Raw genomic sequence first — 6,224 nt, forward strand, 5'->3', positions numbered from 1 at the left:
GTCCCCACCTCTGATTCCCCGCGTCCGATTCCGCACCCATGTTTCACCGCCTCTGTTGCTATGCTTCTGATTTCCCGGCTCAGATTCACCGGCTCTGATTCTGCACCTCTGATTCCACGCCTCTCTTTCTGTGTCTCTGATTCCCCGCCTCTGATTCCACGCCTCTGATTACCCGCCTCTGATACCCTGCCTCTCTTTCCCTGCCTCTATTTCCGTGCCTCTTTCTCTGCATCTCGTTTCCCACATCTCATTTCCCCCTTCTGATAACCCGCATCAGATTTTCTGCCACAGATTCCCTGCCTCAGATTCCCTGCCTAAGATTCCCTGCATCAGATTCCCTTCATCTGATTCCCTGCCTCTGATTCCCCGCGGCTGATTCCCTGCCTCTGATTCCCAGCCTCTGTTTACCCGCCTGTTTCCCCGCCTCTGATTCACTACCTCATATTCGCCCCCTCAGATTCCCTGCCTCTGATTCCCTGCATCTGATTGCCCGCCTCTGATTCCCTGCCTCTGATTCCCCGCCTCTGATTCCCCGCCTCTGATTCCCCGCCTCTGATTCCCCACCTCTGATTCCCCACTTCTGATTCCCCGCCTCTGATTCCCCGCCTCTGATTCCCCGCCTCTGATTCCCCGCCTCTGATTCCCCACCTCTGATTCACTGCCTCCATTTCCGCTCAACTTTCCTGGCCTACGTTTCCCCACATATCTTTCCCCGCCTCTGAATTCCCGCCTCTGATTTCACGCCTCTGATTCCCCGCCTCTGATTCCCCGCCTCTGATTCCCAGCCTCTGATTCCCCTCCTCTGATACCCCGCTTCTGATTCCCCACCTCTGATTCCCCGCATCTGATTCCCCGCATCTGATTCCCCGCCTCTGATTCCCCGCCTCTGATTCCCCGCCTCTGATTCCCCGCCTCTGATTCCCCGCCTCTGATTCCCCGCCTATGTTTACCAGCCTCTGTTTACCCGCCTGTTTCCCCGCCTCAGATTCCCTGCCTCAGATTCCCTGCATCAGATTCCCTTCATCTGATTCCCTGCCTCTGATTCCCTGCCTCTGATTCCCCGCCTCTGATTCCCCGCCTCTGATTCCCCACCTCAGATTCCCCCCTCTGATTCCCCGCCTCTGATTCCCCGCCTCTGATTCCCAGCCTCTGAATCCCCCCTCTGATTCCCCGCCTCTGATTCCCCGCCTCTGATTCCCCACATCAGATTCCCTGCCTCCGATTCCCTGCCTCAGATTCCCTGCCTCAGATTCCCTGCATCAGATTCCCTTCATCTGATTCCCTGCCTCTGATTCCCCGCCTCTGATTCCCCGCCACTGATTCGCCACCTCTGTCTCTACGCCTCTATTTTGCCTGCACTCTTTCCCCTCCACTCTTTCCGTGCCTCTCTTTCCCTCCCTCAATTTCAACAACTCTGTTTGATCTGTTCTGTGTAACTCATTTTCAAAATACAAGTTCCAACCACTATGTTTCGCCCATCTCTTTCGCCGCCTCTATTTATGCACCTATGTTTACCCGCTTCTGTTTACCCGCCTGTTTCCCCACATCTCTTTCCACACCTCTGATTCCACGCCTCTGATTCGCCGCCTCTGATTGCCCCCCTCTGATTCCCTGCCTCTGATACCCCGCCTCTGATTCGCCGCCTCTGATTCACCGCCTCCCTTTCCCCGCAACTTTCCTGGCCTACGTTTCCCCACATCTCTTTCCCCACCTCCTATTCCACGCCTCAGATTCGCCGTCTCTGATTTCCCGCCTCTGATTCCCTGCCTCTGATTCCCCGCCACTGATTCCCTGCCTCTGATTCCCCCCTCTGATTCCCGCCTCTGATTCCCCACCTCTGATTCCCCGCCTCTGATTCCCTGCCTCTCTTTCCCTGCCTCTATTTCCGTGCCTCTTTCTCTGCATCTCGTTTCCCAAATCTCATTTCCCCCTTCTGATAACCCTCATCAGATTCCCTGCCACAGATTCCCTGCCTCAGATTCCCTGCCTCAGATTCCCTGCATCAGATTCCCTTCATCTGATTCCCTTCCTCTGATTCCCCGCCTCTGATTCCCCACCTCTGACTCCCTGCATCAGATTCCCTGCCTCTGATTCCCTGCCTCTGATTCCCTGCCTCTGATTTCCTGCATCTGATTGCCCGCCTATGATTCTCCGCCTCTGATTCCCCGCCTCTGATTCCCCGCCTCTGATTCCCCGCCTCTGATTCCCCGCCTCTGATTCCCCGCATCTGATTCCCTGCCTCTGATAACCTGCCTCTGATTCCCTGCCTCTGATTCCCTGCCTCTGAGTCCCCACCTCTGATTCCCCGCGTCCGATTCCGCACCCATGTTTCACTGCCTCTGTTGCTATGCTTCTGATTTCCCGGCTCAGATTCACCGGCTCTGATTCCGCACCTCTGATTCCACGCCTCTCTTTCTGTGTCTCTGATTCCCCGCCTCTGATTCCACGCCTCTGATTACCCGCCTCTGATACCCTGCCTCTCTTTCCCTGCCTCTATTTCCGTGCCTCTTTCACTGCATCTCGTTTCCCACATCTCATTTCCCCCTTCTGATAACCCGCATCAGATTTTCTGCCACAGATTCCCTGCCTCAGATTCCCTGCATCAGATTCCCTGCCTCAGATTCCCTGCATCTGATTGCCCGCCTCTGATTCCCTGCCTCTGATTCCCTGCCTCTGATTCCCTGCATCTGATTGTCCGCCTCTGATTCCCTGCCTCTGATTCCCCGCCTCTGATTCCCCGCCTCTGATTCCGCGCCTCTGATTCCCCACCTCTGATTCCCCACTTCTGATTCCCCACCTCTGATTCCCCGCCTCTGATTCCCCGCCTCTGATTCCCCGCCTCTGATTCCCCACCTCTGATTCACTGCCTCTATTTCCGCTCAACTTTCCTGGCCTACGTTTCTCCACATATCTTTCCCCGCCTCTGAATTCCCGCCTCTGATTCCACGCCTCTGATTGCCCGCCTCTGATTCCCCACCTCTGATTCCCCGCCTCTGATTCCCCTCCTCTGATACCCCGCTTCTGATTCCCCACCTCTGATTCCCCGCATCTGATTCCCCGCATCTGATTCCCCGCCTCTGATTCCCCGCCTCTGATTCCCCGCCTCTGATTCCCCGCCTCTGATTCCCCGCCTATGTTTACCCGCCTCTGTTTACCCGCCTGTTTTCCCGCCTCAGATTCACTGCATCAGATTCCCTTCATCTGATTCCCTGCCTCTGATTCCCCGCCTCTGTTTACCCGACTGTTTCCCCGCCTCTGATTCACCACCTCATATTCGCCATCTCAGGTTCCCTGCCTCAGATTCCCTGCCTCAGATTCCCTGCATCAGATTCCCTTCATTTGATTCCATGCGTCTGATTCCCTGCCTCTGATTCCCTGCATCTGATTGCCCGCCTCTGATTCCCCGCCTCTGATTCCCCGCCTCTGATTCCCCACCTCGGATTCCCCACTTCTGATTCCCCGCGTCTGATTCCCCGCCTCTGATTCCCCGCCTCTGATTCCACGCCTCTGATTCCCCGCTTCTGATTCCCCGCCTCTGATTCCCCACTTCTGATTGCCCGCCTCTGATTCCACGCCTCTGATTCCCCGCCTCTGATTCCCCACCTCTGATTCCCCACTTCTGATTCCCCACCTCTGATTCCCCGCCTCTGATTCCACGCCTCTGATTCCCCACTTCTGAATCCCCACCTCTGATTCTCCGCCTCTGATACCCTGCCTCTGATAACTTTTTACTGATTCCCTGCCTCAGATTCCCTGCCTCCGATTCCCTGCCTCAGATTCCCTGCCTCAGATTCCCTGCATCAGATTCCCTTCATCTGATTCCCCGCCTCTGATTCCCCACCTCTGTCTCTACGCCTCTATTTTGCCTGCACTCTTTCCCCTCCACTCTTTCTGTGCCTCTCTTTCCCTCCCTCAATTTCAACAACTCTGTTTGATCTGTTCTGTGTACCTAATTTTCAACACACAAGTTCCAACCACTATGTTTCGCCCATCTCTTTCGCTGCCTCTATTTATGCAGCTATGTTTACCCGCTTCTGTTTAGCCGCCTGATTCCCCACATCTCTTTCCCCACCTCTGATTCCACGCCTCTGATTCCCCGCCTCTGATTCCCCGCCTCTGATTCCCCGCCTCTGATTCACCGCCTCCCTTTCCGCGCAACTTTCCTGGCCTACGTTTCCCCACATCTCTTTCCCCACCTCTGATTCCACGCCTCAGATTCGCCGCCTCTGATTTCCCGCCTCTGATTCCCTGCCTCTGATTCCCTGCCTCTGATTCCCCACCTCTGATTCCCCCCTCTGATTCCCCGCCTCTGATTCCCAGCCTCTGATTCCCCACCTCTGATTCCCCGCCTCTGATTCCCTGCCTGTCTTTCCCTGCCTCTATTTCCGTGCCTCTTTCTCTGCATCTCGTTTCCAACATCTCATTTCCCCCTTCTGATAACCCGCATCAGATTCCCTGCCACAGATTCCCTGCCTCAGATTCCCTGCCTCAGATTCCCTGCATCAGATTCCCTTCATCTGATTCCCTGCCTCTGATTCCCCGCCTCTGATTCCCCACCTCTGATTCCCTGCCTCAGATTCCCTGCCTCTGATTCCCTGCCTCTGATTCCCTGCCTCTGATTCCCCGCCTCTGATTCGCCGCCTCTGATTCACCGCCTCCCTTTCCGCGCAACTTTCCTGGCCTACGTTTCCCCACATGTCTTTCCACACCTCTGATTCCACCCCTCTGATTCGCCGCCTCTGATTGCCCCCCTCTGATTCCCTGCCTCTGATTCCCCGCCTCTGATTCGCCGCCTCTGATTCACCGCCTCCCTTTCCGCGCAACTTTCCTGGCCTACGTTTCCCCACATCTCTTTCCCCACCTCTGATTCCACGCCTCAGATTCGCCGTCTCTGATTTCCCGCCTCTGATTCCCTGCCTCTGATTCCTCGCCTCTGATTCCCTGCCTCTGATTCCCCATATCAGATTCCCCGCCTCTGATTCCCCAACTCTGATTCCCCGCTTCTGATTCCGCAGCTCTGAATCCCCGCCTCTGATTCCCCGCGTCTGATTCCCTGCCTCTGATTCCCCGCCTCTGATTCCCCATCTGTGATTCACAACCTCTGATGCCCCACCTCTGATTCCCCATATCTGATTCCCCGCCTCTGATTCCCCATATCTGATTCCCCGCCTCTGATTGCCCACCTCTGATTCCCCGCGTCTGATACCCTGCCTCTTGATTCACCACCTCTGATTCCCGGCCTCTGATTCCCCATCTCTGATTCCGCACGTCCGATTCCCTGCCTATGATTCCCCACCTCTGATTCCCCGCCTCTGATTCCCCATATCTGATTCCCTGCCTCTGTTTCCCCGCCTCTGATTCGCTACCTCTGTTTCCCCATATCTGATCCCCGCCTCTGATTCCCCACCTCTAATACCCCGCCTCTGATTCCCCAGCTCTGATTCCCCGCCTCTGATTCCCCGCATCTGATTCCCTGCCTTTGATTCCCCGCCTCTGATTCCAGGCCTCTGATTCCCATCATCTGATTCCGGCCTCTGATTCCCGGCCTCTGATTCCCTGCTTCTGATTCTGATTCCCTGCCTCTGATTCCCCATCTCTGATTCCGCACATCTGATTCCCTGCCTCTGATTCCCCACCTCTGATTCCCCATATCTGATTCCCCGCCTCTGTTTCCCCGCCTCTGATTCCCCGCCTCTGTTTCCCAATATCTAAGTCCCCACCTCTGATTCCCCAAATCTGATTCCCCACCTCTGATTCCCCAGCTCTGATTCCCCGCCTCTGATTCCCCGCATCTGATTCCCTGCATCTGATTCCAAGCCTCTGATTCCCTGCCTCTGATTCCCAACCTCTGATTCCCCACCTCTGATTCCCCATATCTGATTCCCCGCCTCTGTTTCCCCGCCTCGGATTCCCCGCCTCAGTTTCCCCATATCTGATTCCCGGCCTCTGATTCCCCGCCTCTGATTCCCCGCCTCTGATTCCCTGCCTCTGATTCCCGATCTCCGATTCCCTGCCTCTGATTCCCAACCTCTGATTCCCCACCTCTGATTCCCCATATCTGATTCCCCGCCTCTGTTTCCCCGCCTCTGATTCCCCGCCTCTGATTCCCAACTCTGATTCCCCGCCTCTGATTCCCCAGCTCTGATTCCCCGTGTTTGATTCCCTGCCTCTGATTCCCTGCCCTGATTTCCCATCTCTGTTTCACCGCCTTTGAATCGCCACCT

The sequence above is a fragment of the Narcine bancroftii genome, unplaced genomic scaffold (genome assembly GCF_036971445.1).
Source record: "Narcine bancroftii isolate sNarBan1 unplaced genomic scaffold, sNarBan1.hap1 Scaffold_151, whole genome shotgun sequence".
NCBI classification, from domain to species: Eukaryota; Metazoa; Chordata; class Chondrichthyes; order Torpediniformes; family Narcinidae; genus Narcine; species Narcine bancroftii.